Below are 24161 nucleotides of genomic sequence, written 5' to 3' on the forward strand. Positions count from 1 at the left end.
CAATAAGTGAGGTTTTATTCAGATGGGACAATAACAAGTTTAAATCCCCACCTGATCTGCTGCTCAAAGTCACCTCCATTTCTCAAATTTCCGGAAATTCATGTTGCTCCAGAAATATTCGGTTAAAAATCACACAACACCAGGTTATAGTCCAACAGGTTTAATTGGAAGCAACACCGGCATCTCCAAATTAGAAATATTTGGATTGACTGTGAGAGACGTCAATCAGAGAGCCCACCCACTCTGCCCATTGTCTCCTCTTCCTCTTCCAGAGCTGGTTCACTTCCTATAGGGACTGAAAACCAAGTGAGGAAATGGTGAGTGAAGGAGCAGCTTTTATACAAATTGTATCCCATAATATCCACACCAATCTTCAGGCAGTCTGACTATCCTATGGGCAATCAGAGGTGGAAATTTCCCTTATGGGCGGCAAGGTGGCACAGTGGTTAGCACTGCTGCCTCACAGCGTCAGAGACCCGGGTTCAATTCCCGCCTCAGGCGACTGACAGTGTGGAGTTTGCACGTTCTCCCCGTGTCTGCGTGGGTTTCCTCCCACCATCCAAAGATGTGCTGGGTCAGGTGAATTGGCCATACTAAATTGCCTGTAGTGTTAGGTAAGGGGTAAATGTAGGGGTATGGGTGGGTTTCGCTTCGGCGGGTCGGTGTGGACTTGTTGGGCCGAAGGGCCTGTTTCCACACTGTAATCTAATCTAATCTAAATCTTATGCTGTGTGAGAAGATCCAGCTGAGAGAGCTGTTTACTCGGTGCTTTGTGCTGCTTGGAGCTGTGTTGGATACTGAATGTGTTTATTGGAAGTATTTCCATTCTGATTTACATGTTGAGTTTTGTTGGTGGCTGATTCCTGAATTTGAGAAGGCGAGGTGCCGTTATTGGTAGGTGTTGAGTGTCTGAGGATTCTTCCTGATTGTGTGTGTTTTGGGAGCTGTTTATTATCCTGTGGACAGTGAAAGGTCAGTTCTGTGTGTTGGGATTGGGATACTGCCTGTCTTTTCAGATCCATGCAAGCTCACTCAATATCGATAGCCTCCTCAGGGGAGAAGTAAACAGAAGACATAAATTTATATAGAGCTTTTCAGAACAACCTGATGTCCTGAAGGGTTTTTTTGAGGAAAACTGGCAGCCAAGTCTGCACATAGCAAACTCCCACAAACAGTAATGTGATAATATCCAGACAACGATTTTTTTTAATGGTATTGATTCATGATTACTGTTGGCCAGGACACCAGGGATAACTCCCCTGTTATTCAAAATCATGCTGTGGTTTCTTTTACCCTCATCTTGGAAAGAAGGGAGGGGCCTCATTTGAGATGTCACCTGAAAGACAGCTCCTCTATCAATGCAGCTCTACCATATTTCTTTTGTATTGGACTATGCTGGGACTGTGTCTGATTCGATGAAGCATTCTCTGTCGTTTCCCAATGTTGGTCAGGAACACCACAAAGAGAAAAATGTGTGAGATTCACTTTCAGGAGAGGCCAGTGTTGCTCTACCTAAGCTTATTTGTGGTTTGAACTCTCATCCATACCTTGTGGGCTCCAGACTCAAGTAGTCCAATGCTCTCCTCATTGCTCCTACTCTAGCTCTTTTGCTCCTTGTACTGTTGCTCCTCCCCACTGTGGGAGGAGTTGGGTTCAGGCTGGGAACGACAATTTTAGGGGCCCTCTTGGGACACAGTGGTAGTGTCTCTACCTCTGGACCAGGAGTCCCACCTGTTCCAGAGGTGTGTAATGACAAAATAGGTGAAACAAAAAGATCATTGGCTTAGGGCACAAGGAGGGGCGGTACTGCCAGTTGCATTTGTGCAAGAGCTACTTGGTCAATCCCACTCGTTCAACTTCTCTCTCTGTGGCCTGCACGGTATTTTTCTTCAAATAAATTCTACAGTTTTCTTTTGAAGCTTTTCAAGTGAATCAATCTTCACCTTCTATCAGGCTGTGCATTCCAGATCATGACCACTCACCATATAAAAACGTTTTCATTCGCATCTTTTCATTTGTTAATCATTTCTGTTCTCTGCCTCCTGTGACAATGCAAAACATAAGCTCAGGGTATAACAGCTCACTTCCTGTTAAGGTAAATTATTCTCTCCACAATTCAGTGTTGAGTACTATAACTTCAAAGCATGACATGGGGTTTCGATTTTTCTGACATCCTCACTTTCACTTTGAACTCATTGACTTCAGCACTGCCTTACAAACGGCTACCCACTGTAAGGTAGTTGTCTTAAAGTAGAGACTTTTAATGCTCAGTTACAGGTTGTTGGTTCTCTGTGGCCTGTATTTTGTTTTAATGCAGAGGATGAGGTAGGCGGTTTGTCATGGGGCAGAACTGAACAGTCATGGGGTGGACCTGTCAGTTTATAGTGTCCTGTTTACTCAAGTCAAACCTGCAGTATGTTCTAAACAAAAACAGAAATTGCTTCCAATTGCATTGCATCTGTGGAGAGAAATCAGTTACTGTTTCAAGTCAAGTGATCCTTCAGAACTGTCACTGAACTTGAAACATTGACTCTGTGTTTTTCTCTCTGCAGATTTTGCCAGACCTGCTGAGTTCATGGAATTCCTACAATGAGTAAAGAGGCCATTCGGCTTATTGAGACTGCATTTATCTTCCAAAGGCCATCCCATCCAACCTAACTGCTTGCTTCCCTCATCATGATCCAGTCTTCATCAATGAAATAAAGGGAAGAATTGAGTATGATTGAAATCGATGGTAAAGCCATTTGTGGTGATGTATGAGTTGGAGAGGTAGTGAAGTATCACCAGTGAGATAGTAGTAAAATGCAGAGGGCCAGAAGGGTTAGCATTATGGGATGATGGGATTGGTGAGAATGGGCATAATAGATCCGATTACTTAGAGTGTGGAAACAGGCCCTTCAGCCCAACAAATCCACACCGACTTTCCGAAGAGTAACCCACCCAGACCCCAACAAATCCACACCGACTTTCCGAAGAGTAACCCACCCAGACCCATTCCCCTACACCTAACGCTACGGACAATTCAGCATGGCCAATTCACCTAACCTGCACACTTTTGGAATGTGGGAGGAAACCAGAGCACCTGGAGGAAACCCACGCAGACACTGGGAGAATGTGCAAACTCCACACAGACAGACAGTTGCCTGAGGCGGGAATTGAACCCGGGTCTCTGGAGCTGTGAGGCAGCAATGCTAACCATTGTGCCACCATGCTGCCCTTATATTGAGACATGTATTCTGTGAACCTTGGGTGAGAGGCATATGCAGTGGCAGAGTTAGATTGACTGGTGATTCTGCGAGTGTGAAGTGTTGAGAGAAGATGGAGACACTTAACCTTGGGGAGCTGAGAAGAACAATGATGTTTCTCCTGCAGTGCTGGATATTCCGTTGGACACCAGGATGCCTCATCAACCTCTACTACAATTTGTGTCCTGGCGGGCTTGGGCTGGTGCTGTGGCTCCTATGGTAGACCCCAGGTAAAAGGACTGTCATCCTCTCTGCCAACCCAACCACAAAGACCCCCAGGTACCTGTCTGTCATGCAGGAACAAGATTCCTTTCCTCTGGTGATAACGGTCAAACTCCAGAGAGTAAAGGACAGCTTCTGGTTGCAGTGACTGAGGTGGTATGAAACAACTTTTGATAGGGCACCAGCGGTATAAACTCTGAAGGCCATGGTACTGGTGAGCACTTTCGAATCTCTGGTCATGTGACTCCTTGAGCCAGGCACCCAAGAATTCAGTTCCACTATTACTGAGCAGATGAGAAGCTGATTGTGAGAGAAAAGGCTCTCTGAAGTCAGATCAGAAGCCATGATTCTCACTTGACAAAACCCTTCCATTGACAATGTAGCAAAAGTACCCTCACTTTCATTTTTCTGTTTTACAGAACAATTGCACAGTACTCCAACGGAGAATACAGGGAGGATATACATTGCAGGTAGATCCTGACCATTCCCCAAGTAACAACTGCACAAGTATTGGAAGACATCCAGTCTCTTCACAGCATTGCTCAACACTGAAGGTTGGGCACTGTAACCAATATTTGGCAGTCGATGCTTACGAAACACCAAAGTATCCATCACAGGAAGAAACCTTTCATGTGTGAGGTGTGCAACAAATCATACTCCAAGCCATCGCACCTCCGCATACACCAATACATTCACACAGGGGAGAAACTGTTCAAATGTGAAGTTTGTGATAAAGCTTTTGCAACGTCCACAACCTTTCTGTCCCACCAACATATTCACACAGGAGAAAAGCCGTTCACTTGTTGCGTGTGTGAAAAATCATTCACGCAGACGGCACATCTCCGACTGCATCAATGCATTCACACTGTGGAGAAACCATTCACATGTGAGATCTGTGACAAATCATTCTCACATTCATCTCACCTTCGCTTACACCAACGCATTCATACTGGGGGAAAACCATTCATATGTGAAGTGTATGACAAATCATTCTCAGCATCATCGTCCCTTCACAAACATCGACACGTTCACACGGGAAAAACCTCGTGTGTGAGCAGTGTAATAAATCATACGCACGATCATCTGGTCTTTGTGCACACGAACATTTGCACACTTGGGAAAAAAAACATTTGTGAGGTCTGTGACAAATCGATGCCACAGTCATCAGGTCTTCATAGACACGAACGTTTGCACGCTGGGGACAAACCATTGAAATGTGAGATCTGTGACAAATCATTCTCGTATTCTTCTCAGCTTCGCATTCACCAATGCATTCATACTGGGGAGAAACCTTTCACATGTGAAGTGTGTGACATATCATTCTCAGACTCATCGATCCTCCGCAAACATCAACGCTTTCACATAGGGCACAAACGATTCACATGTGATCAGTGTAATACATCATTTTTGCGGTCATCTGGTTTTCGAGCACACAAACGTTTGCACACTGGGGAGCAACCATTCCAATGTGAGATTTGTGAGGAGGCTGTTGCCGTATTTAGCAGTTGCCTGAGACATCAGAAGGTTCATGATAATTAGAAAGCCTTAAAAGGAGAGATGTGTGTTAAAACTTTCACAAGATAATGCAGCCTGGCAGTACATCTGAAGCTGCACACAGGAAAATAAATCTTGTGGCTTAAATTTCAACAAAGGTTTTGTGACATCTTGGGGCATTCTCAAACCAGAAGATTCACATGGGGCAAATCTTCCACTGTAGGGTGTGTGAGACCAGTCATTCTGGTGGTCATAGAACCTCTTGATCCACCAAATCATTGCTATGAATCAGAGGATCCACACAAGAAAGGATCTCTCCACATGCGAGTTTTGTGATAATCTTATATGTCTTGAAGTACCATGTGATTGTCAGAGAGTCGAAACTCTTCAAGTATGATGTTTGTGAAAAGTGTTATCCTGTCAAAGATCCAGACTTTCACAATAAAATGCGTTAACTTCTTTCCGAGCTTCTTGTCAACAAGATTGAATTGCTGACGTCTGTTGAATGATAGACTATCTTTCAGACAGACTTAGTTCAAATGTGAAGTCAGTCAGATGTAGTTTTTTGAATGGCGATAACACTCTCACAATCCGAAATCTGAACTGTTAAAGATGTTGTTTTCTGAAACTTTGTGAGATTTCTGCAAAAATATAGACCAGCTCCAGAATAGTGGTTGATTGTCTAGATTCAGTCTCTCCTCCATGCGATCTTCAAACTCTCCAGTGGTCCCTGGATGACTTTTGAAGGGTCTGGGGAAAAGCGACCCATAGGAAGGACAAAGAATAAGTGAGGTGGTCCTTGGTCCTCAAGTCCAACCGTGAAACAAAATCATCATGGGTTCATATTGTGAGTGTGATGTGACCAGTACCAAGAGCCAACTGGAAGCAGTTTGTGAAGAATTGGTAACATGATTAACAGTCAATGGGAAATGCACTGGATTTTAGCCAGGATGCCCCTGCTTAACTCAGCTAGGAAGTGAACAGTGACATGAAGCGGGTTTAGAAACAGATTCAGATTCCTCCAGTCATTCCAGAGAAGAAGGTGGCCCAAGGCTCGCCCCGTTGAAAACAAGCCAAGCTAAAGTTAAATCTGAAGAAACAAAGAATAACAATGGGGTGGTCACGGTCACACATGGATATTCCAAACTTCTCCAATCATAAGCCAACAGCTCCTGAGAAAATTTATAAATGGTCCAAAGACTAGGGCAGCACGGTGGCACAGTGGTTAGCACTGCTGCCTCACAGCGCCAGAGACCCAGGTTCAATTCCCACCTCAGGCAACTGTCTGTGTGGAGTTTACACATTCTACCTCAGGCAACTGTCTGTGTGGAGTTTACACATTCTACCTGTGTCTGCGTGGGTTTCCTCTGGGTGTTCTGATTTCCATTCACAGTCCAAAGATGTGCAGGTTAGGTGAATTGGCCATGCTAAAATTGCCCGTAGTGTTAGGTGTAGGGTAATGGGTCTGGGTGGGTTGCTCTTTGGAGGGTCGGTGTGGACTTGTTGGGCCGAAGGGCCTGTTTCCACACTGTAAGTAATCTAAATCTAAACTACCACTTCTGAAAAGGGAGAGTTGAAAATATGGGAACGTTTGAAAGACCCCAACCATTGGGTGGGGTTCCGACTCTGACTATATTTTTACCTAGCTGAGAAGAGAGGATATTGGATAGGAGGGTACAAGAGGTCCTATGGAATGATGAGCAACAGATAGAGGCCAGACGGGAAAAGATAAAACATTGGTTATAGGAATTCGGACTGTAAAGTCAGAGTGAGGGAAATTTGCAGCCTGTCAGCACACAGGGAACCTGAAGAAGTATTGGAATTCGACGAGTATTTTCAAAGTGTTTAGTTAGAGCACCCAGGGATCAGTAAGGGGGGGACTTGAGGAAATGGATACGAGTAGCATTGGTCCCCTGAGAGCTGTTTCTGTAGTGGGCAAACATAATGAAGATATCTCTACCAGACTAAGAAGGCAGAGGAATAACGTATGTGAACGTGGTGGACTGATGCAACCGATTGGATAGGGAAATGGGAGCTAAAGTTAGGACCTTGCAGATTGCTGGAGGGAATTCCAGAGAACCAGGCAAACAATTATCCAGAAGAACTCCTGGAAGTGTCTGTTTGCCCTACATATCTTGGCCCAATGTCCCTCTTTTTTCGTAACAAAGAGGCTGAGATGTCAACGTCTGGAGGGCAACCCCTAAAAAACAGGCCCCTCATCACTTAGAGAGGTTTAAACAGCTCTCCAAAGTACAACAAAAATAGTTGCTTAATTTGACAAAAAAACTAGCTGAGTCTGCCCTTTCCCTATCTGCACCTGTCCTTGCACTAGTACAATGAGGAGATGGAATGTATATACTTATGAGGGTGGTCAATCAAGATACAGACTCTCTCCTGGACATGGGCAGAATTGACTTCTTTGTGGCTATGTTTTGGAAATTCTTTGCCTTTGGATGGTAAAATACGATCAGCCCGCAGTGCTGGGGGTGAAGGCCTGACCATTAAAAGAAGACGTCCAGTATCAATAGAACTTGGTCCATATGAATTAACTGCATCCATTTAGGTGGGCCTGATAGGCCCTCTCTTGGGTAAGGATGTATTGATCCAGATAAATTCCTCATTGCATTCTGAGGATGGCTGGGTGACATGGTCCATGAGACATTTGAGAAAAGAACTGAAAGAACACTCACTCTGGGCAAAGAACAAGAACAATTGCGGCCTACTCCGGATGGAACCCAAATTGTTTACTGGTGTCATCACCCCATGCACCAATATCCCACCAGCCCAGCTTCAAATGTGGGAATCTTGCCCGTCATCTAACAACTAGAAGAACAAGATGTACTGGTGAAAACACACAGTTCCTCCAACAGCTCTGTGTAGCCGGTGTGAAAACTGAATGTGACCAGGCGTCCGACTGTCAAGAATAGAAAGATCTGACCAATACTGTCGGTTCTACCTCCTGACATGTATCGGCAACCTGTGGTGATTGATCAGAGGAAGGTCATGATGTCATCCTGGGGTTTTGGCTTTAAATTAAGAAAATACATAAGGAGCCTTTGGGAGCCAGGTGGGAAGGACCCTTTCAAGTGTTGCTGACCACACAACACAGAGTAAAAGTCCAAAAGAAGAAAGCTTGGATACATGCATCACATATTAAAAGAGCACTAAGGACTATAATGTTTCATTCAAAATGTGGAAGTACATTATACTACTAACTGTGTGTATTTTGAATTTTTGCTTACTTATCCCTTTCATCAGGAGGGAGATGAAGGAAAAGGGAATTACACCTTTATCTCCTATACCTTTTACAAACAAGCTAATGTTTCCAGTTATTGGGCGTGCTCCCACGTATTCATCCACTTGAAAAGGAATGTTCCTTAAGACTTATCACTTTGAATACATCTAAATGCCAGAATTGATAATTTGCCAGAAAGTCTCCTTAGGTTTTGGCATGACTGACATGGCAGTCCTTAGCAGAGACAAGGGCATATAGGGTGCGCATGACTGACCTCCCGAGAGCAGTGGGAGTTGACGGTAACAACCTGACTGCCTTTCAGAGGTGGTATCTGCCTAATTACAACACTTCACAATGATGTCCTTTCTTGACCCTTACTAACACCTTCAGAAATGGGAGATGATCAGGAGGGATATGTTTATGTAAAACCCAGACTGGAGCACAGGAGATGGGATACAGCACGTTTTCCCAATATTGGAATGTAACCTAAGATGTTACTCTACCTTCCTGACATTCCAAAACCTCACCAGCAAAGGTGGGGTATCCTGAGATAATAATTGGGTTTACTCCTGATAATGGCAGTTAATTTGTTTGCGACTGTAAGGCTGTTGCCTGGTTACCCTCATCATGGATGGGACTGAGTTGTTTGAGTTATCTTGTTCCTTTGTTTGTCAAACATTCTCTCTATCTGGGATACCCTGACAGCAACGATTCACAAGGGTCATGACAGAAGCAGATTCTTTGGCATCTTGTTCCCTTGGAATGGGACCGCAAAACTGACGAGGGAATCTCAACATGGTAGCTGCTCTGGAACAGATGGCCAATGACATTACAAAGGATAAAATAAACGCTGAAATGGTAGCCATCCATGAAACCGCGCTGTAGAACAGACTAGCTATTGATTCAATACTGGCTGAAAGGGGAGGCACTTGTATCCTAATTGGGGCTGAATGGTGTATTTATATCCCAGACAATTCTGATGGGATCACTGATTTAGCAGCACATATCCGAAAGAGATGGACGAACTCAGTCAAGCCCCATCTCAAGCCTTATCTGGCTGGGCTCACTGAGGTCATCACTGGTGCAGGGTATAGTGTTACTCGAAGTAATTCTCATTTTGTATTGTTTGTTTCTGTTAGTTAAATGTTGCTGGCAACAGGCAGCTGCAGCTGCTACTCTGCAGGTGAGATGCTTTGACATTTCCGGTGGGCCTTTTCTGCACCGTGCACACAATGTGTAAGCCAGGGAGAAATGAATCATAGATACAGGAACTACCTGATAGAGAATATGCAAGCTATTGTACATAGAGTTTGCCACCCTTAGTAATTTCAGTTGGGTTAAGTAAATTAAAGTTATGATCAATAGATAAACTTTTTGTGAACCAGAACACACCAATCAGGAGATGACAGCAAGTAAATTATGGACGCAAATTGCTGATATAAATTGCTGTACCAAGGATCCAATCATAGTTGGACAACTCTGCTCTGCTGACCAGTAGTATGTTGGCGGGGGGGGGGGGGGGGCGGTGCAGTGGTTGTGTGCTATGAGCTGGAGCTGTATAACATACGCTACTTGGAAACTTTTTGTGCACCTTGTCACCATGAAGATGTGAAGCTGTAACAAAGTTGTGTCACAGTAAAGATTGTCTGAACCTACCACCGGACTCCAGACTCTCACTGAAAACTATGTGATCTAACAGAATATATTCAGACAAATCAGTTTAAACATGAAGCCAGTCAGATATAGTTTTTTGTGTGAAGATAACAGTTCAGGTTTCAGACTTTGAGGGAATTAAAGATGCTGTTTTCTGAAACTCTGAGGTAACTTGCAAAAATGTAAACCAACTCCACAAGAGTGAGTGTAATGCTGGCTTCGTGGTTAGCACTGATGTCTCACAACACCACGAACTTGGTTCAATTTCAGCCTTGTGTGACTGTACGGTGTTTGGATGTTCTCCGTGTGTCTTTGTGTATTTACTCCAGGTGCTCCTGTTTCCTCCCACAGACCAAAGATTTGCAGGCTAGGTCGCCATGATAAATATGGGATTATGTGATAGATCAGGTGGGAACAGAAACAATTGGCCGAGTAGCCTCTCCATACACAGGGATTCTAAAATTGTGTTGCTCAGTGAACATACAGGGTTCTAGGTCTCTCAAGATCAGCTACTAAGCTATAGATTTTTTTCCAAGTACTTTAGGCAGAGAGCTTTATTTTTTAACTTTAATTTCCTCCAATGCTTTTCCAAAGTCACCTGATTTTAAGAAAACTCGTGGGTGACCTAAGCACATTAAATGTTTGACCTCAGTAATTATTGCTGAACACAACTCCAATAAAAATACGTAGCACTCTAACATCATTGAATCCAAAATGTCCAAATAATTCCATATCCCAGTTCTCATCATCCTTACTGATTATATATGCTAACAGTGTTCAGAAGAAGATTTAATGGCACGGGACTCAACAAGATGGCGGCGATTCTGTATAACTGCTGTGGACAGCTCTGCCTAACAGCCAAGGCATACTGGTGTTTTTTGCCATCCCTGGCCAACTTATGTGGTGGAATTATTAGTTTAAAACCTGACAGAACACATATTTGTTAATATCTGGGAGTGGGAAGGATGTCAAAGGGAAAAGGAACAAGCAAACAGCAGCAGGGAGGATACTCCCCTACAGCACCTACCACACCAGAGACTCCAGCAGCAGCAGCCTCTCCTGACCCCCCTCAGGAATTGACTGCGGCAATGGAGAGACTTATCTTAAAAGTTAGGGCTGCGATTGAGGAAATCCGTGGTGAGATTTGTGTCCAGGTTCAACCTATCGCATCCATGGCCGCCAAGAGGAAGTCCTTCAATGGAGTGAAGTGGCTGAGGAATCTGGGCATCCAGTACTCCATGAGATACCCCGCAGTGCTCCATTTCAGCCACGAGGACTCAGTTTATACATTTGACTCAGCGGATAAAGCTGAAAACTTTGTAGACACTTTAAAATAGATGGATTGGCCTGTAGAATATGGTTAATGTTTGTTCTCTTTTCTATCTTTCCCCATGTTTTCCCTTTTTTTAAAATTCCTTTCTTTCTCCCTAATAATTTCTTTTTTGGAAAGGGGGAAAAGATCTTGGAATAAGTTGTTCCTTTAATTTAATAACTGGATTTTCTGATGGGAAATTTTATGGGTGTTCTTTGTTGTTTCTCCCCTTTTTTTTGTTTCTTCTGTTTCTCTTTTAGTCACAAGTGGGGGTGACATGAAGCCAGGGATGGGTGGAGTGCTCATCCTGACTTGGTCTTTTTTTTGTTGATTTAAGGATCATCTCTTGTTTTTTTTCGGGCCTAAGGCTGGGGCACAGTTTGGGTTTGAAGGAGATGTGAAGGAGGGGATGGGTAGGGTGATGGACAGGGGGCAGAGTCTTCCATTCAAGGATTTATAGTTGCTTTATTTTATAGTTTTTTGGTAGTAATAGTTTATAGTTATGATAGAGTAGTTTTTGTATATGTAGTTCTTCGAATCTATGAGTCTTTATTTACTTATGCTCGACGCTTTGTAAGCAGGGTTCTCCCTCCCAGGGGTTCAAGGGTCTCTGAAAGGGAATATTGCCAAGTGCTTTCTATCCTTAAGAGGGAAAGGGTTGATATCACTTTGTTGCAGGAAACCCATCTTGATGATGGGGTACACCTGAAATTACAACAGGGGGGTTATGACCATGTATTCTTTTCATCCTTTCCTACTAAAAGTAGGGGAGTGGCAGTACTTATCCAAAAAAATCTTCCATTCACATTATTAGAGCAGGTGAAAGATGAGCAGGGACGGTTTGTGATACCTAAAGCCCTGATACATGGGGAGGAATATGGCATTTTAAATGTCTACTGTCCTCCGGTGCATCCCTTCAAATTTTTGATTAGTGCATTCTCTAAGTTGAGTGCTTTTGGAACACGGCACATTATTATAGAGTTTTTTTTTAATTGTCTTTTGGATCCGACAGTGGACAGGATGTCTTGTGGGCCCCCAACTATTTCTTCACAGGCCAAGCAGGTGGTTGACTTATGCGAGGAGTTGGGGCTGGTGGATATTTGGAGATGTCTTCACCCTACTGGCAGAGACTTCACCTTTTTTTCAAACCCACATAAATGTCACATGAGGATTGACCTCTTTCTGGCTCCCTTGGCTCTTCTGGATTCGATTATGGGTTGTAAAATTGGGAATATAGCTATCTCTGATCGTGCAGCAGTGTATTTGGAGGTTAAGGCCAAGAGTGAGGGGCTAGGTTTGTGGCACTGGCGTTTGGACCCTTTTCTCCTTAAGGATTCCAAATTTGTGGAATACGTTTTGAAGGAGTTTCAGGAATTCTTGACTATCAACTCAGGCACAGCTAGTAGTTCATCTATGCTAAGTGAGACTGCTAAGGCCTTTGCTAGGGGATTAGCTATTTCCTATTCGCTAGCCGGAAATGACAGAAGGAGGAACAGCAGCATCTACTTGAGACACAGTTGAAAGCCGCCGAGGTGGCACATTTTGTACAGCCTTCGGTGACTAATCTACCGTGGATCATGACCCTCTGGGCTGCCTTGAATTCAATACTGACACAAAATGCAAAGAAAGAACTTGCTTTTGCTAGACAAAGGCTGTTCGAATTTGGGGATAGGCTAGGGAAATATTTAGCGACCCTGACGAGGAAAAAACATGCTCCCCAATGCATTACTGCAATCAGAGGCAGCGTCGGGATCCTTACATACAATGCTAAAAAGATTAATGAGGTTTTTCAGAGCTTTTACTCTGAATTGTATCGGGCTGAAGGTTGTGAGGACGGGAGGGCTAAAATGGAGACCTTTTTAAGAAACTGGACCTTCCAGGGGAAACCTTGGAACAGGCCTCTCTCCTTAATGCCCCCTTGACAGTTCAAGAAATACAGGAGGCAGCTAGGCAAAGTCAGAGTGGGAATGCGCCTGGCCCTGATGGTCTTCAGGGTGAGTTTTATAAGGAGTTTATAGGGATTCTGTCAGGGCTGATGTTGGAGATGTACAATCACTCCTTTATGCATGAACGCCTACCACCATCTTTGAGAGAAGCTAATATTTACCTAATTCTTAAGAAGGGGAAGGTTCCTGAGGATTATGTCTCATACAGGCCCATCTCTCTATTAAATTCAGATTTTAAGATTCTGTCCCAAGATCCTGGCGCTGAGATTGGAAAGGGTGTTGCCCTATATTATTAAAGAGGACCAGACAGGTTTTATAAGGGGCCGTAGGTCCTCTAATAATATTAGAAGGTTGCTGAATATGGTCCAAGTTTGTCAGCAACGATCAATTCAGGAGTTGGTGATTTCCTTAGATGCAGAGAAAGCATTTGACAGGGTGGAATGGCCGTATCTTTTTTATGTCTTAGAACAGTTTGGGTTGGGTGGAGTCTTTGCTAGGTGAGTGGAGGTTTTATATCGCTACTCTCTGGCTGCGGTCATCACCAACAGGGTGAAGTCTGGGAATTTTATGATTGGTAGGGGTAGTCGGCAAGGCTGCCTCCTCTCACCGTTGTTGTTTATGTTGGTGATAAACCGCTGCAGAGGCTATTCGTCAGAACGTCCACATAACTGCTCCGGAAGTGGGATCGAGGGCACACAAGATTACACCGTAGGCGGATGATGTCCTTCTGTTTTTATTGAACCCGATGACCTCCGTACCCATTTGATACAATGTATCAATTCATTTGGGGCTATTTCAGGATATAAGATTAACTTTGCAAAATCGGAGGCTATGCCTTTGGGGAACCTTAAGGATGTGCCAGAAGTTGAAGGTGGCCCTAAGTTCCCTTTTAAGTGGTCACAGGCAGGGTTCCAATACCTAGGCATTTTTATTACCCCCAGGTTTGATCTGTTATTTCGGACTAACTTTGCTCACTTGCTCGACAATATTAGGCGAGATCTCCAGAGATGGGAGGCTCTTCCAATTTCATGGCTGGGCCGAATATCTCTCATTAAGATGAATGTTCTTCCTCGTTTGCTTTATCCCATGCTTATGCTCCCTGTAATGTTTCCCAGGTCAACGCTGCAGAAGCTTATGGGGTGGTTTGGTTCCTTTGTCTGACATCGTGGGAGGGCCCTCATCAAACTTGCTAAATTGCAGTTGCCTCAAGGAGGGGGAGGAGTTGATTTCCCAGACATCAGAAGGTATCAGTTGAGTTCCCTGCTGTCCTTTGTCTGTGATTGGGTAGCTAACGATCCAAACTCAATAAGGCTGGATATCGAGGCCTCCCAAGCAAAGTGTCCTCTTATTAACCTGTTGTTTATGGATAAGATGAGGACAGTCATGGACCATTGCCTGAACCCCATTGTCATTAGTTCAGTCAAGGCTTGGAGGACGATGCGTCCAAGACTTCACCACTTACACCTATAGTTGGCATGCCAGGGTTCCGACCAGGGATGATGGACTCAGGGTTCAAACTATGGGCAGCAAGAGGAGTTTCTAGTTTGGGAGACTTGTTTGATGGGGAGGTTATGATGTCTTTTGAGCAACTGAGCCCCAAATACGGGTTGCCCAGCAGAGACCTTTTCCATTTTTTTCAGGTTAGGGATTTCATCCAGAGGATGACTACGCTTCTCACTAAGCTCTATAAGCACAATACAGAGAGGTTGTTGCTACGTTCCACAAGGACCCTTTCGGTTAGTGCCCTCTATCGCCTGCTGGGTGGTAGGGCCTGGCAGGATATTAACTGGTTGTGTGAGGTTTGGGAGCAAGAGGTGGGAGTGGAGATCTCTTCTGAAACATGGGAGAATTCTCGAAAGATCTCAATTTGTAACAGGACATGCGCTACGCAGTTAAAAGTTCTGCACAGGGCTCATCTGGCACAAGACTGTCTTGCGAAGTTTAAAAAAGGGACATCTTCAGTGTGCCTCAAATATAAAATAATGTAGTACTCTTACCCATTGCTTCTGGACATGCCACAGGCTCCGTGTTGATTGGAGCGCTGTGGTGGGAGAGACAGGGAAGGTATTGAGGACTGAAGTCAAAGTAGACCCGATATCTCTCCTCTTAGGTTTACCGAATTTACCATCTTTAGACAGGCTTGGGAAGAAACTATTTAATATTCTTGCATAGCGTGCACGGAAGAATATTCTGATGAACTGGGTGTTGAGAACCCGCTGGTCTTGCTGGGATGGCAGACATTAATTACGGAGCACATTCCCTTGGACTTTTTTTACAAACATGGTGCACCACACAACAGACAATTTTTATAAGACATAGCAGCCCTACATGAGTTATTTGGAAACAGATTTGTCAGTTATCTTAACTAGGGCATTTGTTTAACCAAGATGGTTAGATTTGTCAAGCCCTGGGCCCTGGACGAGGGGTCTCCTGAGTTAATATGGGTATATATACAATGCTCCTTTTCCTTTGGGAGCTTTGTGCCGAGCATAGCTGTTCTGTATTTTGTGTATTTTTTTGCTTTTCTTTCTTTTTTTTTGCTGTTTCTTTGCACAGTCTTAGGGTTTGCTTTGTATTATAGGGTAGGTTAGTAGTTAGTAGATAGTAGTTGTATTGTAATTTGTGGTTTTTTTTCTTTTTTTATACTGATATTTGTTATTGTTTTTTTTCAATAATTTTATATGTTTGTAAAGTTATAAACATTTGCTAATAAATATATTTACAAAAAAAGAGATTTAATGGCAAAATAAATAGGACAAAGTTTGATAAGTCTGGAACCTGATATTCTACATCCTGGAAAACTTTGAAAATGGAGTTATGGAGTCATCTCCAAACTTTTACAGATTCTGTAACAGTTCCTGCAGATTGGCAGGTTGAAAATGTGACCTCACTGTTTTAGATGGGAGGGAGAAAGAAAAGTGGGAACGACAGACCTTGGTACGTCAGTGTCAAGGAAAATGTTGGAATGTATTATAGGTATGGTAAGTGGACATTTGATATCAATGACCCGATTGGGCATTATCTGCATAGATTTGTGAATGGGAAATCAAGCTTGACAAATGTATTTTTGATAAACCTGTTGGAGATTGGTGTTGTCACAGAATTGATCCAAATACGTTGGATGGAATATACACTGGTTTTCAAATTTCCAGCTTTTGGAAGTTTGGTTGGCAACATTAAAGCACATGCTATGGGAGGTAATGTACTGACATGAATTAAGTATTGGGACTTTAGTTAATACTTGGTAGTAGAAAACAGAATTGGGATATATTAAATTAATCACTTTGGTGAGAGGAACAGATATTCAGGATATTTGTTAAGTGATAAAAGGATAGAAATTGCCGATACAGCATTTGAAAATGCATCTGGATGGGTATATGAATAGGCAGAGTTAGAGGGATATGGGCCAGGTGCTGGCAAATGGGACTATATTAGGTTAGGATATCTGGTTGGTATGGAGGCTTTGGACCGAAGAGGCTGTCATTCCAAAGCACTTTCTGTCTCAGCACGGTCTTTCTCAAAACCTCTCCCATCATCAGGCCAATCATTTCAAGACGGTCAACTTAACCTTTGACCTGATCATCAAACATCACCAAATGAAAACATCAATATGTACAAAAGCTCCTGATTATGCACAGATGCCACTGTTTCCTTCAAAGGATTTTCTTAGTCACAGGGAGAAGGTGATTCAGGAAAATGTGTCAGGATGTTCCCTACTGTGAATAAGAGTGAAATATTTCAATAGAGTCTGCTGCATGATTATGTGGAAGTTGTGTTGAATTAGTGGAGAAACCAACAAATCATGATTGAGTTAGTTTACTTGTAATCAAACAATTCAAGTATATTCATTAACATTATATTTTGCCTGAGTTTAGCAAATGCAGATCCTTTTTATTTTCACCTGTGGGGAATGGACATCATTGCTGACCAGCATATATTGTCTACTCCAAGTTGCTCTTGAGTAGGTGATGGTGAGCTGCGTTCTTGAACCAGTGTAGCCCACATGCTGTGGGTTGTTCTACAATGTCCTTGGGGAAGGAATTTCAGGTTTTTGACCCAGAGACATGGAAGGAACAACACTATATTTCTGTTGAAGAAAGCTCTCAAGACACAGACCTTGCGAACTGATTAGTTTATTACACGATACATCATGGGGAATTCACTGTCCTAACTGTGGCTCGGTGTTGTTCCAAAGTACATCAGGATACTACAGGCTTATATAGAGAAAACAGATAGGAGCTGATCGTTAATCACACAGTTTGGCATGCTTACAAGTTGGTGCTAAATTAGAAGTTAGTCATTAAGTTCAAAACTAAGGCTCTATTATGCATTCCACAAGTGGTATCGCCATCTGTTCTAGTTCCATATATTGCTTACACTAAGCAGAGAAATCCCTAATTAGCTGAATGACCGTGAAGTGGCAATAACTCGAGAAGGAAGTGGGTCTAATTGACTAATTCAGCTAAGGGAGGAAACACTATCTTGGCACCTTAGGAAGATAAGGCCTACCTTCCACATTACCTCATAGTAAGGAATGCACAGCCAGCAAAGTTCTGGCTGGGGACACAAAATGGTTTCTCAGCTGGATTAGGAAAATGGCTTCCATGCAAATAAGGTTAACTTTTCCCCAACAATCCCTTCCTTTTTCTTTTCAAATCAGAAAAGCAGGTCCGGGTCTTCAACAAAAGGGGGAATGTATCCCGGACCAGGGGAGTTATCCGGAGAGGGCGGTTCTAAGTCAGGGTAACCCTCGGACTCCGAGCCGATAGCCTCCTCAAATCCAGAGCTTGAGGGCCTAGGGCTGAGAGACTTAGTGGTGACACAAGGGCTTATCAGGAAGGTAACCTTAACTAATTGGGCTATAGGCAGAGTAGAGGGTAGCAACAATGAGCTGCAGTGTGTGCAGCACTGTTTGAGGAAAACAGTCAGGAGCGTGATGACCACCTGGGCAATAATCAGCATTATGAGACCCTGAACAATGGCACTCCCCCAAGACCCGAACCATTCGCCCATCCAAGTCCAAGGATCCCGAGGGAGTTGGCAGTATGAAGCCTAGTGGCCGCCTCGTGGATGTGGTCAGCAAGATTGGTGATATTTTCACTGGCATCAGGGATTTGGGGGAACAGGCAGAGCCAATGAAGGCAAATGTGCCCCCCTTCTCCGCCAATAGGTAATCCAGCGCTGTTCGGTTCTGGAGGGCAACTGTGTGAAGGGCAAACATTTCCTCATTGATCTCCTTTAGGGTTAAGGCGATGTCAAAGGCCACCTTCTCTAGGAGGGATGCCAGGTGCCTGGCTTCGATGGTCAGCCAGGCGGTCCCATAGAAAAGGGTGGATACAGCTAGGAACTGCTCAAATACAGATAAAGCTCTTTTGGAGTGAGTCCTGAGCAGCTCAAATGGGGATGAGTGGAAATGGTAGATGAAGGGCACTACATACCCAACATAGCAGCTACCAACCCAGGAGACTGGCAGCCAAGGGTAGGCCTTATGGCCACAAATGAAATAGATGCCATTATAGGCACCTAGACGGTCCATCTGGGCACCAGTCTAAAAAGTCCTAAAAATGGTGTTACCCGAAGTCTTATTGGGGGTCTTAAGGTTGAGTATACTGCCTCTTATAGTGGACCGGATAAACTTTGAGGTAAGGAGCAGGGAATAGTTGCAAGTGCTGTATCCAGCAACCCACCCACCGGCAGAGTCGCTCTTAAAACAAATAGTTCCTAGGGGTATACCCAGCCCCGTGGTATTTGTAAGGACCAGGGCAGAGAGTATTCGAGAGAGGTGTATGAGGGCTGGAACCAGCCTTTGTACTTGTTCAAGATATAACCCGCTGATTTCCAGCGAGGACGACTATTATCTAGCAAGGCCCAATCTCTCGAACCCACTAGGAAGTCGCATCTTGGCCACCTCGAAGGACCAATTCTGTTTCACCCACCATTCAGCAGTGTCAGATTTGTTGAATGGGATGGGTTGGAGGGGGACTGCCCCTTGAGAATGATTGGGAATGTGAGCACATACCCAGCAGTGGGAACAGTTAATCATGTGCAGGAAGGTGTTAGTATGTAAGTCGCAAACGATAAAATGCCGTGTTCTGTTCCCTTGATCCCATTCAAACCCCACCACTCACCAGATCGCACAGCCGGCGGGCATGCTGGTGCTTCCGGTGTCTGTTGTCCAGGGATTTTCTGGTCAGTTTGTTCAAGCGAAGGTGCTCTTTTGCAACAGGTGACGTGTGTCCACTCAGGTACTCCTTCAACCTTGACAGCCATTTGGGTCACTAGGAGGATGAGGTATGGGCCTTTCCACCGAGGAGTAAGAGAATTCTTTTCAAAGGATTTTATCGTCACATATTCCCCAAGGTGAAACGGATGCATGGGGCCATTACCCGGCGTGGTTAGGGCCTCTTTGACCAACTCATGGTTGTGGGTGATGACCTGGCACAATGACTTGGCATAGTCCAGAAGGGACTCGTGATTGAGAAGCAGTGCCACATCTGTGGAAAGTTTGGGGGATTGGAGCCCCATGGGCATTGGGCGGCCCATGAGTACCTCAATGGGAGTTAGTTCCATAGTTCGATTAACTTGGCTCCAGAGAGTGTAAAGGGCTAGTGGCAATGCCTCTGGCCAGGGCAGACCCGTGTCCTGGGTGACCTTGGTTGAAGTAGTTTTAAGGGTGCCATTCATCCATTCCACCATCCCCGAGGATGGGGGCTGATACGGAATGTGGTGTTTCCATGTAATACCCAAAATTTTAAGAACTCATTTTGTGACCTCAGCAGTAAAATGCGTGCCTCTGTCACTGTAAACACTATTCGGGACACCAAACTGAGGAATCACATCCGTGAGACACTTAACCACTGTTCTAGCATCATTGTTATGTGTAGGGAAAGCTTCCACCTATTTGGAAAACATACCCACTATGACCAGCAGGTATTTAAAACTCTGTTTGGGTGGCATATGGGCAAAATCAATCTGCAAATGATGAAAAAGTCCAGGCAAGTGGTCATACTTGGCCACTGGTTTAGTATTATTATTCTGTAGGCATATCAGGCAGCGGGAAATTAGCACTTGTGCTGCAGCAGTGAAGTCGGGAGCATACCAGCTTTGTCTTACTGCATGGATCATTCCCCGTCTTCCTGTGTGACCAACTCCATGGGCAGCCAGTGCCAAAACATGCAGATGTGATCGGGAGCAGACTGTTCCACCATCCGTGTGTTGTACTAGTCCTAAGCTGCCTGATTCCTTAGCCCCTATACATGCCCAACTATCTTTCTCAGCCTGAGGGGCGTCCTGCTGAGCGGCCAGCATCCCATCTGCCGCTAGGTCTAAAACGTCTTTTGTCTTCCCCATCTTGAGAGCTTGCGAAACATATACAGTGGGAATCAAAGCTGCTCATTTGGCAGCTTTTGGCAGCTTGGTCAGTCCACGCATTCTCTTGGGATATTGGATCATCTGTAGCAGTATCGGCCGTACACTTAATCACAGCCACAGCAGAGGGAAGCATTATAGCCTGCAGAAGGTTGTTAATGAGCAGGGCATGTTGCAAGGGTCACCCAGAGGGCGACCATAGGGCTCCGAACTCATGGACTACTGCAAAAGCATATCTGGAGTTAGTGTAAATATTAACACACTTTCTGTCAGCTAGAATACAGGCTCTGGTGAGGGCAAACAATTCGGCTGCTTGTGCAGAAGTCCCTTCCAGCAATGCAGCCGATTCGAGGGTATCAAAAGGGGTGCCGATCGCAACATTTGTTGGTCCAAGGGCCGAAAAGAGGAACCATCAGTAAAGAGAATCATGTCTGGGTTGTCTAACGGGGTCTCAGAGAGATCGGGGGTGGGGGTGGGGGTGGTGACAACCTCTTATACTACAGTCATGGTCCGCCTCAGGTGGGTCGTGGGAGGTTGGGAGAGGGGTGGCCGGGTTCAGCGTGGGTGCGCATTGCAATGTAAGATTGGTACGGGTTAGTAAGCTAACCTTGTAGCCAGTTCTCTGTGATGCTGTAAAATGTTGGGTTGCTGCTGAATTTAGCACCAGGGAGACTGAATGAGGCACAAAAACAGTGCACGGATAATACATCACAATAGGGATGGACTTTTCTACCATTAAAGTGACAGCCGCCACAGCATGCAAACAGGCCGGCATTCCCCTTACAACAAGTGGTAACTGTACAGAATAAAAGGGCGCCGGAGATCCCCATGCATCTGTGTCAAAATGCTAGACGGATACCTCTCTTTTTCGTGTACATAAAGCTGAAAGGGCAGCGTATAGTTAGGTATGCCCAAAGCAGGAGCCGAAACCAGGCATTGTTTAAGTGTATCAAAGGCCCGTGACATCTCAGGCATCTATGTCACCCAATTCGGCTGCTTTGATGAGGAAGCCTCACAGAGAGGCGCATTAATAAGATGATAGTCTGGGATCCAGTGTCTGCAATAGTTCACCATGCCCAGGAAAGACAGCAGTTCATTATGCGAAGCAGGAGGAGAGAGATTGACAATGGCAGCAACGCGATCCGGAGATAAACCTCTGAAACTGTGTGTAAGCTCATATCCCAGGTACTGCACTTCTGGCACAGCTGCATTTTCTCCAGTGAGACTTTATGTCCATCCTGAGGCAGACAGTGGAGCAGTGCTACAGTGTCTGTCATACAAGCTGAAGGCAAGGCTGAGGCCATAAGCAAATCATCGGCAAACTGGATCAAGGTACTGTGACCTGGCAGGCAGAGGTCCTTCAGGGTCCGGTGCACTGCAGAGGCATACACAGGATTACATAGAGAAAACAGATAGGAGCTGATAGTTAATCACACAGTTTGGCATGCTTACAAGTTGGTACTAAATTAGAGGTTAGTCATTAAGTTCAAAACTAAGGCTCTATTATGCATTCCACAAGTGGACAGAAGAAATGGTATTGCCATCTGTTCTGGTTACACATATTGCTAACACTAAGTAGAGATATTCCGAATTAGCTGAATGACCGTGAAGTGGCAATAACTCGAGAAGGAAGTGGGACTAATTGGCAAGTCTATGTCAGCTTGCTATAGCCTACGTTGATCATTCAGCAAAGAGAGGAAACACTATTTGACACCTTAGGAAGATAAGGCCTACCTTTCACATTATCTCATAGTAAGGAACGCACAGCCAGCAAAGTTCTGGCTGGGGACACAAATGGTAAGTACTTGGAGGGGAACTTGTAGGTTGTGGTGTTCCCATCTATCTGCTGCCTTTGTCATTGTAGATTAATGATTCTCAACTGTGTTTTGGCCAAGGCCCCCCTTGGAGCTCTTCTCAGGTTCCAGGACCCACTTTCAAACTGGGATGCAACACGAACAGATAGGTAGAAAACTTGAACATTTTGACATACTGGACAAAACTTAGAAAAAAGACTGTATGAAATTAAACATCTATGAGATCTAATGTGATCCTTGAGCTTGGAGCTTCTCTGCAAGTTTCAAGATAATGGGTTCCAAACTAGACAGTGACAATTGAGGATTACCTCTTGTTGCGATATCAATTCTGTTCCTGGATTTTGTCATTTACTGACCTTGCAGAATCAGCTCTCAACCAAATATGTTGAGGAAAAGGCAATAAAAAATGTTTGGCTTTTTCTCAGGGTATTGTAACTTTATTCGGCAGATCAGTCTTGATCCAAAAATCATTTTGAAACTGACTGAACTGATGACGTGCAGTTATATCACTCTGAAGATCGATTAACCTCTATTGAATTTCTGCCTCAACTAATGAACAAATGAACATGTTTTGCACTTTTTGCAGTGGCAAGGGAAGGAAACCTGCACCCACACCTCCCCCCTTACCTCGATCCAAGGCCCCAAAGAATCCTTCAACACCTGACAGGGATTTACCTGTACTTCCACACATACTATCTACTGTGTCTGTTGCTCCCGCTGTGGTCTCCTCTACATTGGGGCGACAGGATGCCAACTTGGAGAACATTTCAGGGAACATTTTGGGACACACATTAAACAACCCCACTGCCCTATGGCTGAAGACTTTAACTCCCACTCCCACTCCACCAAGGACATGCAAGTCCTTGCCCTCCTCCACTGCCAAACTCTAGCCACGTGACGCCTGAAGAAAGATGCCTCATCTTCCGCCTTAGGATCTTCCAAACACATGGCGTCAATGTAGATTTCACCAGTTTCTTCGCTTCCCCTCCCCCAACATTATCCCAGATCCAACATTTCAACTCTGCACCGTCATATTGAACTGTCCTATGTCCATCTTCCTTCCTACCTATCTACTCCAGCCTCCCTTTTGACCTATCGCCTCCCTGCCTTCATTGACCTATCGAATTCTGAGCTACCTTCCCGCCCCCCCCCCCCCCCCCCCCCCCCCCCCCCCCCCCCCCCCCCCCCCCCCCCAACCTTACCTCCCATTTATCTTTCATCGCCTTGATCCAACCCCTCATTCCTGATGAAGAGCTGAGGCTTGAAACGTTGACTCTACTGCTCCTTGGATTCTGCCTGACTGGCTGTGCTTCACCTGCACCACACTTTTCAACTCTAATCTCCAGCATCTGCAGTCTTCACTTTCTCACAGACTTTAATCTGTCAGAATGAGGCAGTGGTTCATGATGCTTGATCAACTACTGAAGCTCTCACCACTTTGAAGTGCACTTATACTTCTTAACAATCTCACCCTGACCAGTCACACACAGCCTCATTCTTGAGGTGTAAGTATTTGCTATAAATCCTGTCTTATGATCTTATACTCCACAACCACCTGATGAAGGAGCAGTGCTCCGTAAGCAAGTGTTTCCAAATCCAAACCTGTTGGACTATTACTGGTGCTATGTGATTTTTAACTTTGTCCTGGAAAGTGTGAGCTAGTTATTAGAGCTGCATTCATCTGGGTAGGTGGAGGGTATTGTGTATAAAGTGGGCAATCAAGGAGACTTGGGGATCCAAATATCATGAAATTGCCACAGGTAAGTACAGAAATCAATCAAGAAAGGTAACTGAAATACTGGCCTTTATATCGAAAAGAAAAGAATACAAGGAGATAGAATTATGCTACAGTGACACAAAGCTCTGGTTTGA

General features: G+C 44.5%; 1 protein-coding gene and 1 pseudogene across 4 annotated transcripts in view; both read left to right on the plus strand.

Annotated features, from left to right (window-relative positions):
- LOC122541199 overlaps window positions 1–6170 on the plus strand; it is a 58412-nt pseudogene extending 52242 nt beyond the window's left edge.
- Window positions 1–24161, plus strand: part of LOC122541578 (zinc finger protein 271-like) — a 652600-nt gene that overhangs the window by 149743 nt on the left and 478696 nt on the right. The gene's annotated exons all lie outside the window — the stretch shown is intronic.

The sequence above is a fragment of the Chiloscyllium plagiosum genome, chromosome 37 (assembly GCF_004010195.1).
Source record: "Chiloscyllium plagiosum isolate BGI_BamShark_2017 chromosome 37, ASM401019v2, whole genome shotgun sequence".
Taxonomy (NCBI): Eukaryota; Metazoa; Chordata; class Chondrichthyes; order Orectolobiformes; family Hemiscylliidae; genus Chiloscyllium; species Chiloscyllium plagiosum.